This window comes from Diceros bicornis, chromosome 1, assembly GCF_020826845.1.
Source record: "Diceros bicornis minor isolate mBicDic1 chromosome 1, mDicBic1.mat.cur, whole genome shotgun sequence".
Taxonomy (NCBI): domain Eukaryota; kingdom Metazoa; phylum Chordata; class Mammalia; order Perissodactyla; family Rhinocerotidae; genus Diceros; species Diceros bicornis.
This window is the reverse complement of record NC_080740.1, coordinates 63,778,081-63,785,775: the sequence shown is the minus strand read 5'-3', so window position 1 is coordinate 63,785,775 and position 7,695 is coordinate 63,778,081. Positions and strand designations below refer to the sequence as shown.

At 33.2% G+C, this 7,695-nt stretch overlaps 1 non-coding gene across 1 annotated transcript; it reads right to left on the bottom strand.

The window, feature by feature from the left end:
• Window positions 1–797: 797 nt before the first annotated feature.
• On the bottom strand, window positions 798–904 carry LOC131410453 (U6 spliceosomal RNA). Its single transcript, XR_009221255.1, has one exon. It is a non-coding gene; the product is annotated as a U6 spliceosomal RNA (small nuclear RNA).
• Window positions 905–7,695: the final 6,791 nt, after the last annotated feature.

Below are 7,695 nucleotides of genomic sequence, written 5' to 3'. Positions count from 1 at the left end.
TTCCAGCTGGTCTGTGTCTTTCTGACATATCCCCATCAGTTTTGAGCAATTCTTTGTTCTCTAGCAGAGGAAGTCCCAAACTCATCTTGTACTTTCCTTGAGCCAGTAGAATCAGCCATTTCGCCAAAAAGCCTTGGTTCCTTTTAGTGGGAACTAGTTCTTAGAAAGCAAAAACTGGGTGGTTGGAGTGCTCATTGCTATGGAGATGTCATTGCTTCCAGGCCCTGTCAGTGGACAGAGCCAGGAAGTATATTTTATTTTAATTCATGACTTAATCTTGATCCCACACCTCCAATCCAACACCACTGGTTCTTCCTCTGTCCCCTCAGTGCATATTTCTTTCTCCTTTCTCCAATAGTGAGAACCCTGGTTTTCACCAACAGCAATCTATTTACTCATTTGCTCCTCCCTACAATACTCCCAATAGTATTGGAATTACTACATCAATACCACTACCAACCACAAACCTACTGATGAAGTTGAAGATTGTTTGCAGCTTTTTTTTATCCTTAGAATATAGCCCACTAAAAGTAAAGGTCTATTTAAAAACCTTTAAACCTTGAAATAGGTTCATTTGTTTCTCTTTATATTCAATGCTACAGTTTTCCTAGGTTTGTTGATTTAATATTTTTTCTTTGTGGTAGCAGGCTTTTTAAAAAATTTCTTATTTTTTCCAGTTTTATTGAGATATAATTGACATACAACATTGTGTAAATTTAAGATATACAACATAATGATTTGATATATGTATATATTGCAAAATGATTACCACAATAAGTTTAGTTAACATCCATCACAAAGATATGGAATGCTTCACGAATTTGTGTGTGATCCTTGGGTAGGGGCCATGCTAATCTTCACTGTATCATTCCAATTTTAGTGTATGTGCTGCTGAAGTGAGCACTAATTTAATTTTCTGAATATGTAAAACAGTAATGTAGTTCAGAAGTCAAAATTATATGAAAAGGTAACTCAGAAGTTTTCTTCAACTCCTGTACATAACCAATTTTATTAGTTTCTGGCTTATCATTTCTTTTTTTTTTTTTTTTTTTATAATTTTATTTATGTTTTCCCCTAAAGCCCCAGTAGATAGTTGTATGTCATAGCTGCACATCCTTCTAGTTGCTGTATGTGGGACGCGGCCTCAGCATGGCTGGAGAAGCAGTGCGTCGGTGCACGCCGGGGAGCCAAACCCGGGCCGCCAGCAGTAGAGCGCACGCACTCAACCGCTAAGCCACGGGGCCGGGCCCAAGCTTATCATTTCTTATTTGCAAAAATAAACAAATATATACATGTGTGCATATACATACATATATTCTTATTTTGCCTTCTTTTTTATTCAAATGGTAGTATACTATGGCCACTCCTTTGCATGTTATTTTTTTCACTTCATACTGTTTTATGTTATTCATATGCAAGTCTTTTATAGCACTAATTTTTCACTGTGTGGTCTGTTTTATTTGCTCTCTCAAATATATTTGGTATTTAGGAAGGTTTTATTTTTAATTTAAAGGTTCCTTTTATACTAATGCTAAAATAACCTTAGTCCCGCCTCATCTTATTTTTGTTATTTTCTATTGGCTTCTCAACAATATGGAAATTATTTGCTTTCTTTTTTCCTCTCTCATCTCTATCCACCAGCATCTCATTTAAATAAATATCCCTTTACTATCATCAGTAACTATAAAACAATCAACAAGTATATTCTACTTTTCATCTCTCTTACCATTCTCCCCTTTTAATTATTGTATAAGATCTACTTTGCCTGGACACATGCTCCTCTTATAACCATCATAGTTTTATGGGTAAATATATATTTAATGCTTACTATCAGTCCGTATGCCAATGTCATTCCATTTGGATTGTCTAAAAAACCTTTCTTTAGTAAATTCTTCAGGAAGGGGACACGGGAGCAATATTCTTTGGTTCTCGCGTTCATAATTTGTGGCATGTTGGCTAGATATAAAATCTTTGGCTCGTGTTTTCTTTCCTTGAATATCTTCAATATGTTACTCCATTTCTTTTGGAAGAAAGTCTGAAGACAATCTTATTTCCTTTCCCATTTACATTACTTGATATTTTGACTAGATGCCCAAATGATTTTTTTCTTTTTTTGTAAAGTCCAGACGTTTTTTCAGAATGTATCGTGATATTGGTCATTCTGGATTGATTTTCCTAGGTACTAGTGTCCAATCTCTTTTTATTTCAGGAAAGTTTTATTTAATGTTAGCTTTTTAAATTTAAATTACTTTTCAATTTTCATTGCTTTTTATTTTCTTCTTTGTCAGTTTTCTATTATATAGATATTAGAAGAATATCCAACATACATATATATGAAAGTTCACAGAGCCAAAATTATACTAGCTCCTTGAGACCTTATCTTGGATCCCACACACCTACATGTTTACAGGAGTGTGTAAAAACCCCTCCCAGTTTCAGTTGTTGGTTTTTTTGGTGAGGAAGATTGGCCCTGAGCTAACATCTGTGCCAGTCTTCCTCTGTTTTGTATGTGGTATGCCACCACAGCATGGCTTGATGATTTGAACCTGAGAACCCTGCACTGCTGAAGTGGAGCATGTGAACCTAACCAGTAGGCCACCAGGCCAGCCCCCAGTTGTTGTTCTTAAATTGGTCTACTTTCCTTGGGTAGATAGTAAGTACCTATTGTCAGTTTTAGAGGTCTCCTGTTCTCAGATCTGTCAAATACCACATTGCTTCCTCCTGCACAGATGCTGATACAATGTGAGTCTTTACCTACAGGTAGTTTTCCTCCACCTGCTCATAATTTGGGGTTCATGAGGATATCTTGTTCATCTAGATCTGTTGAAGATGTTGACATTGGGCTTTGGGTTTTGCCATTAGAGTTGATCTGTCCTCTTTTATGGGAGCAGGGGGATTTAGGAAGATTTAAAAACCTCACTGCCACTGCTACTATCTTCCCATAATTTTCTCCATTGATTTATTTATTCATTCATGTACTCAACAAATAATTTTGAGCCCTGAATTGCAACATCATATGCCTCTTTAGATTCTCTTGGTGCCATTAACTTTGAGAACCATGCTGCCTGTTCTGCCCCAACTGTGGTTGTAAATACCTGCTGCCACTTAGGCCCATAGGATTCTGCCACCCTGGGCTGACCATTCATTACTGGGGGTGGTCAGGAAAACCTCCTCTCCACTGCATCTATGCAGCCATACTGAATAGCTACATGCCCTGTGTTTGTTGCTTCTCTTGCTACTTCTGGACTTAGATAAAATGCCACAGCACAGGGCGTTTAATCTGGCTTCCCAATTCGCTGATGAAAGGATTGCATAAAGCAACGTGAAGCATGGGAGAGTTAACTCTCCATGGGGCAAACCATGACCAGAGGGAAATAGAAAAAAGAAAGGAGCTGGACAGATAGAGTCCCTCTCCCTTCTCCCTCCTATGGACTATTACAAAGCACATTTTCTTTGTTCTGCTTATCCTGAGACATCCATGAGGCTCACAAAAGCATCATCTGCTAGCCAAGGAGCGCTCCATGACACTGTACCTCCTCCACCTAGAGGAAGTGCCTATTCTAATTCACACAAGAGCCAGATACAGGCTAGCAGCTGCCCTGCCGAGGTGTAGAGGTGTATAAACAAAGATGGGCACCTAGTACAAAGGATAGGGAGCTCAGATATCATCAAGTCTGACTCACCACCCAGTTCCTTCTATTGTTTCCTTGCCACACGGTCCACACTCTGCTGGACTAATCCGTGAGGAGGTGCTCACGATCTCATTTGTAGCTTCAATTGTTTGAAAGTTCTTTCTGTTTATTAATTTTTAAGTCATATTTATTGATCTATAATTTATAATATGTTGTTATAACTATAATTATGTATGCTATATATAATCATATAAACTACAAATATTAATATAAATTATAATTTATATCATAATTATAATACACTATATCATATATAGCATATATTATATAATTGTAAATTATAGTATATAATACAAATTATATTAATTTTATATATTACATAAATATATAATTATATACATATTATAATATTATACATAATATAATTATATATAATATACTATAATTTATAATTATAAATCATATATAATATAACTTATAATTATATGCTATATTATATATAGTATATATATAATTATATATATTATAGTATATATAATTACATATATATAAAATAACTATATTAAGTATATATATAATTATATATATAAAATATATATAGTATATATTATATATACTATAATATGTATTATACTGTATTATATATGTATACTATAATATTATGTATTATAGTATATAATTATATTATTATATATATAATATGATGACAATATAAACTATAATTTATAATTTAATCTATACTTAATCTTTTCTAGGCATAAATTTAAATGAGTTTTGATAAATGTATATACAGTTGTGTAATCACCAGCACAATCAAGATATAGAATACTTCCATCACTCCAAAAAGATCCCTTATGCCACTCTGTACTCAATGCCCTCCTCTCACCTCCAGCAACCACTGATCTGATTTCTGTCTCTATAATTTTCCTTTTCAATGAATGTCATATAAATAGAATCATACAATATGTAACCTTTGTGGTCAGACTTCTTGTGATTCAGTCATGTTGTTGCACATATCAGTAGTTTGTTACTTTTATTGCTGAATTTTTTTCCATCTTATGGATGTACCACAGCTTGTTTATCCACTCACTATTGATGGACATATGGATTGTTTCCAGTTTTTGGTGATTTTGAATAAAGCTATTATAAATATTTGTGTACAGATCTTTTTGTGGGCATATGCTTTCATTTTCTTGGGTAAATATCTAAGAATGCAATTGCTGGGTCATATAGCAAGTGTATGTTTAACTTCATAAACAACTTCCAAAAGTTTCAACGGTGCTTGTATCGTTTGATATCCTACCAGCTCTATATAAGATTATTTTTTGTTAATTTTTAAAATTTGACAAGTACTATATGAACCCATTCTCATTACTTAAATAAGTCAATCAATACAGAAATGCAAATATCTCATTTCTCTTCTCCTCAATCCTTCTCCACTCTTTAAACGTGGCCACTGTGATCAGTTTGGTGTATAGAAAAATTCTTTCTTATATTGAAAAGAATTAGATGCTCTTTGAGGAACCACCACTACCACCAAATTCTAATACCTACTAGAATGTGTGGTATGGTGGCAAGACTATTGGCATTTGTGTCAGCCACACTTGAGTTTTGATCCTGGATCTGCCACTTTCTAGCTACAAACAAAACTTGAAACTAGCAGCATGCATATGCTGCTTATAATTAAGATGAAGATTAGTTAAATAGATGTAAAATATATAGTTAATATATAAAAATATTTAAATATATAAATATTAGATATATTTGAGTTTTCATTTGGCGTTTCTAATTTTTCTGCTGTTTCTGGGCAGGAAATTTTAACACAGTAATATATCAGACTGCCTTGGATCCCAGACAAGGCATATAAGTGTAAAACATTCATCTGGACCTTAGTTGTCCTTAAAAGTCTTCAGGAAAGTCTTCAGAAGATGAAGAACAGGAGCAGGGACTAAGTGATCCTATAAAAGATATATGTAGACCATTTTTAACATTTATAAATTAGCTATAATTGACCAAATGCAGTCATGGGTTTAAAAGTAGTGAAAACTTAGAATGGTGGTTGCCAGGGGCTGGGGGTAGGGGGAAATAGGGAGTTACTGTTCAACAGGTATAAAGTTTCAGTTATGCAAGATGAAAAAATTCTAGAGATCTGCTGTGCAACATTGTGCTTATAGTTAATACTGCACTGTACACTTAAAAAGTTGTTAAGAGGGTAGACCTCAAGTTATGTCTTCCTATCACAATAAAAAAAGAGATATTAGTGGAAAATCTGATGAAATCTGTAATTTATTCAATAATATTGTATCAATGTTAATGTCTTAGTTTTGACAAAAGGACAATGGTTATGTAAACTGTTAACATTAGGGGAAGCTGGCTGAAGGTCATACAGTAACTCTCTGAACTATCTTTGCAACTTTTCTGTAAGTCTAAAATTATTCCAGAGTAAAAAGTTTATTTTTAAAAAAGTAATGAACACCAAGTCACCTATACAAAGATATATGCATATGATTTTTATGACAAAAATTTGAAAAAAAAAGTCAATCAAGAAGGAATTGACTAAAAATTTAGTGTAATATCATGTAGTTATTAATAAAATAAAGTTAATCATGAATTCTATGTAACAGCATGGAAAGCAGTGTATAAAATAATGTTAAGTGGGAAAAGAAGCTTACAAAGTTTTTATATTATGAACTCATTTATATATGTTTTAAATTATATATAAAAAATATGTGTATATATGTTGGTATAAAACATGCCTGGAAAAGGAAACAACCAACTGTTTCTATGGTAATTTATTCAGGTACTGATAGGGGGAACCTATTTCCATTTTATACATACGGGTTGTAGTGTTGGATTTTTTTATTGAGCTCAAGACAGCCCTCAGATCTGGTCAAGAGGGGCTCCAACCTTGGACTTCACGTGTTAGAGAGTCTGAAAAATCACAAGCACACCGTGAAAAGGTAAATTTATTAAAGAACCTATGAGATTGAGTACCCATTGCTGACACAGAGCAGCCATAACCCTAAACATCCACACTGGTGACTAACACTATTCAGACTAAGGAAATGTTCTCTGCATCTCTTGCCCTCTGTCCTGGAAACAAAAGGTGACTTTACTCAAATGTCATGAAGAATCGGGGGTTGTCCTGCTGCCAACATCATGGAAGGACACTGCTTTAGGAGTGCAAGGAGAATTTGAGCTGTGGAAGCATTTAGAGAAAAGACAAATTAATTAACTTGTCAAATCCTTCCTCTCAGATGTCACGAATGCTATAGACTCTTGCATAATAAAGTATCATGTCCCAGGAGTGCTGAGCATCTATTTTCCTGCTTTCTTTGAGCTCCAATTTGTAGATCTGTAAGTACTCATAAATTACTGCAGTATTTGAGATAGTTACACACGACAGCCAAAGAATATTTTCCAATATTAAACAATATTATTCTTAAATCTTTTTTATACATACTCTAGACATACCATGTTTGAAGCATAAAGCATAATACCAATTTCTTGCATTAGCAACTGATGAACATTGAATACAAGAATTGCAAATAGTTTTGTTTATAAAAATATTTTATAAGATATAATTAAATTTTAAAACTAAATAAAAACTTTTATTTGAATATTTTTTGTTTGAATTTTAATGTTCATTAATTATTATTTTTATTTTGCTCTTTAATTTTAATAGACAATTTTGAACATTTTAGAAGAAAAATAACTTTTTGAGGCCATCAGGAAGAATAATTTTAATTTTTTAATATTTTAACATTTACTTTAATTACATTTTTGATGAAGAACATTCAAAGTTGGAACCTTTTGAATATGATTACGTTTTATCTTTTAATTCTATAGATCACGGAGAATGAGAACAAGTTGAGATTAGGATGGAAACACAAAATATGAAAGTGGAGTTCAGCAAAGTAAGGGCTGAAAAGAAAAACATAGAATATATTCAAAGAGGTGGTCTGCTTCAATTTTTTAAATTGCAGACAACGAAAGTAAACAGACCTGCTAAGCATGACCCACATACAATTCAAAATAGGCATTACAAATCATTTAATGAAGA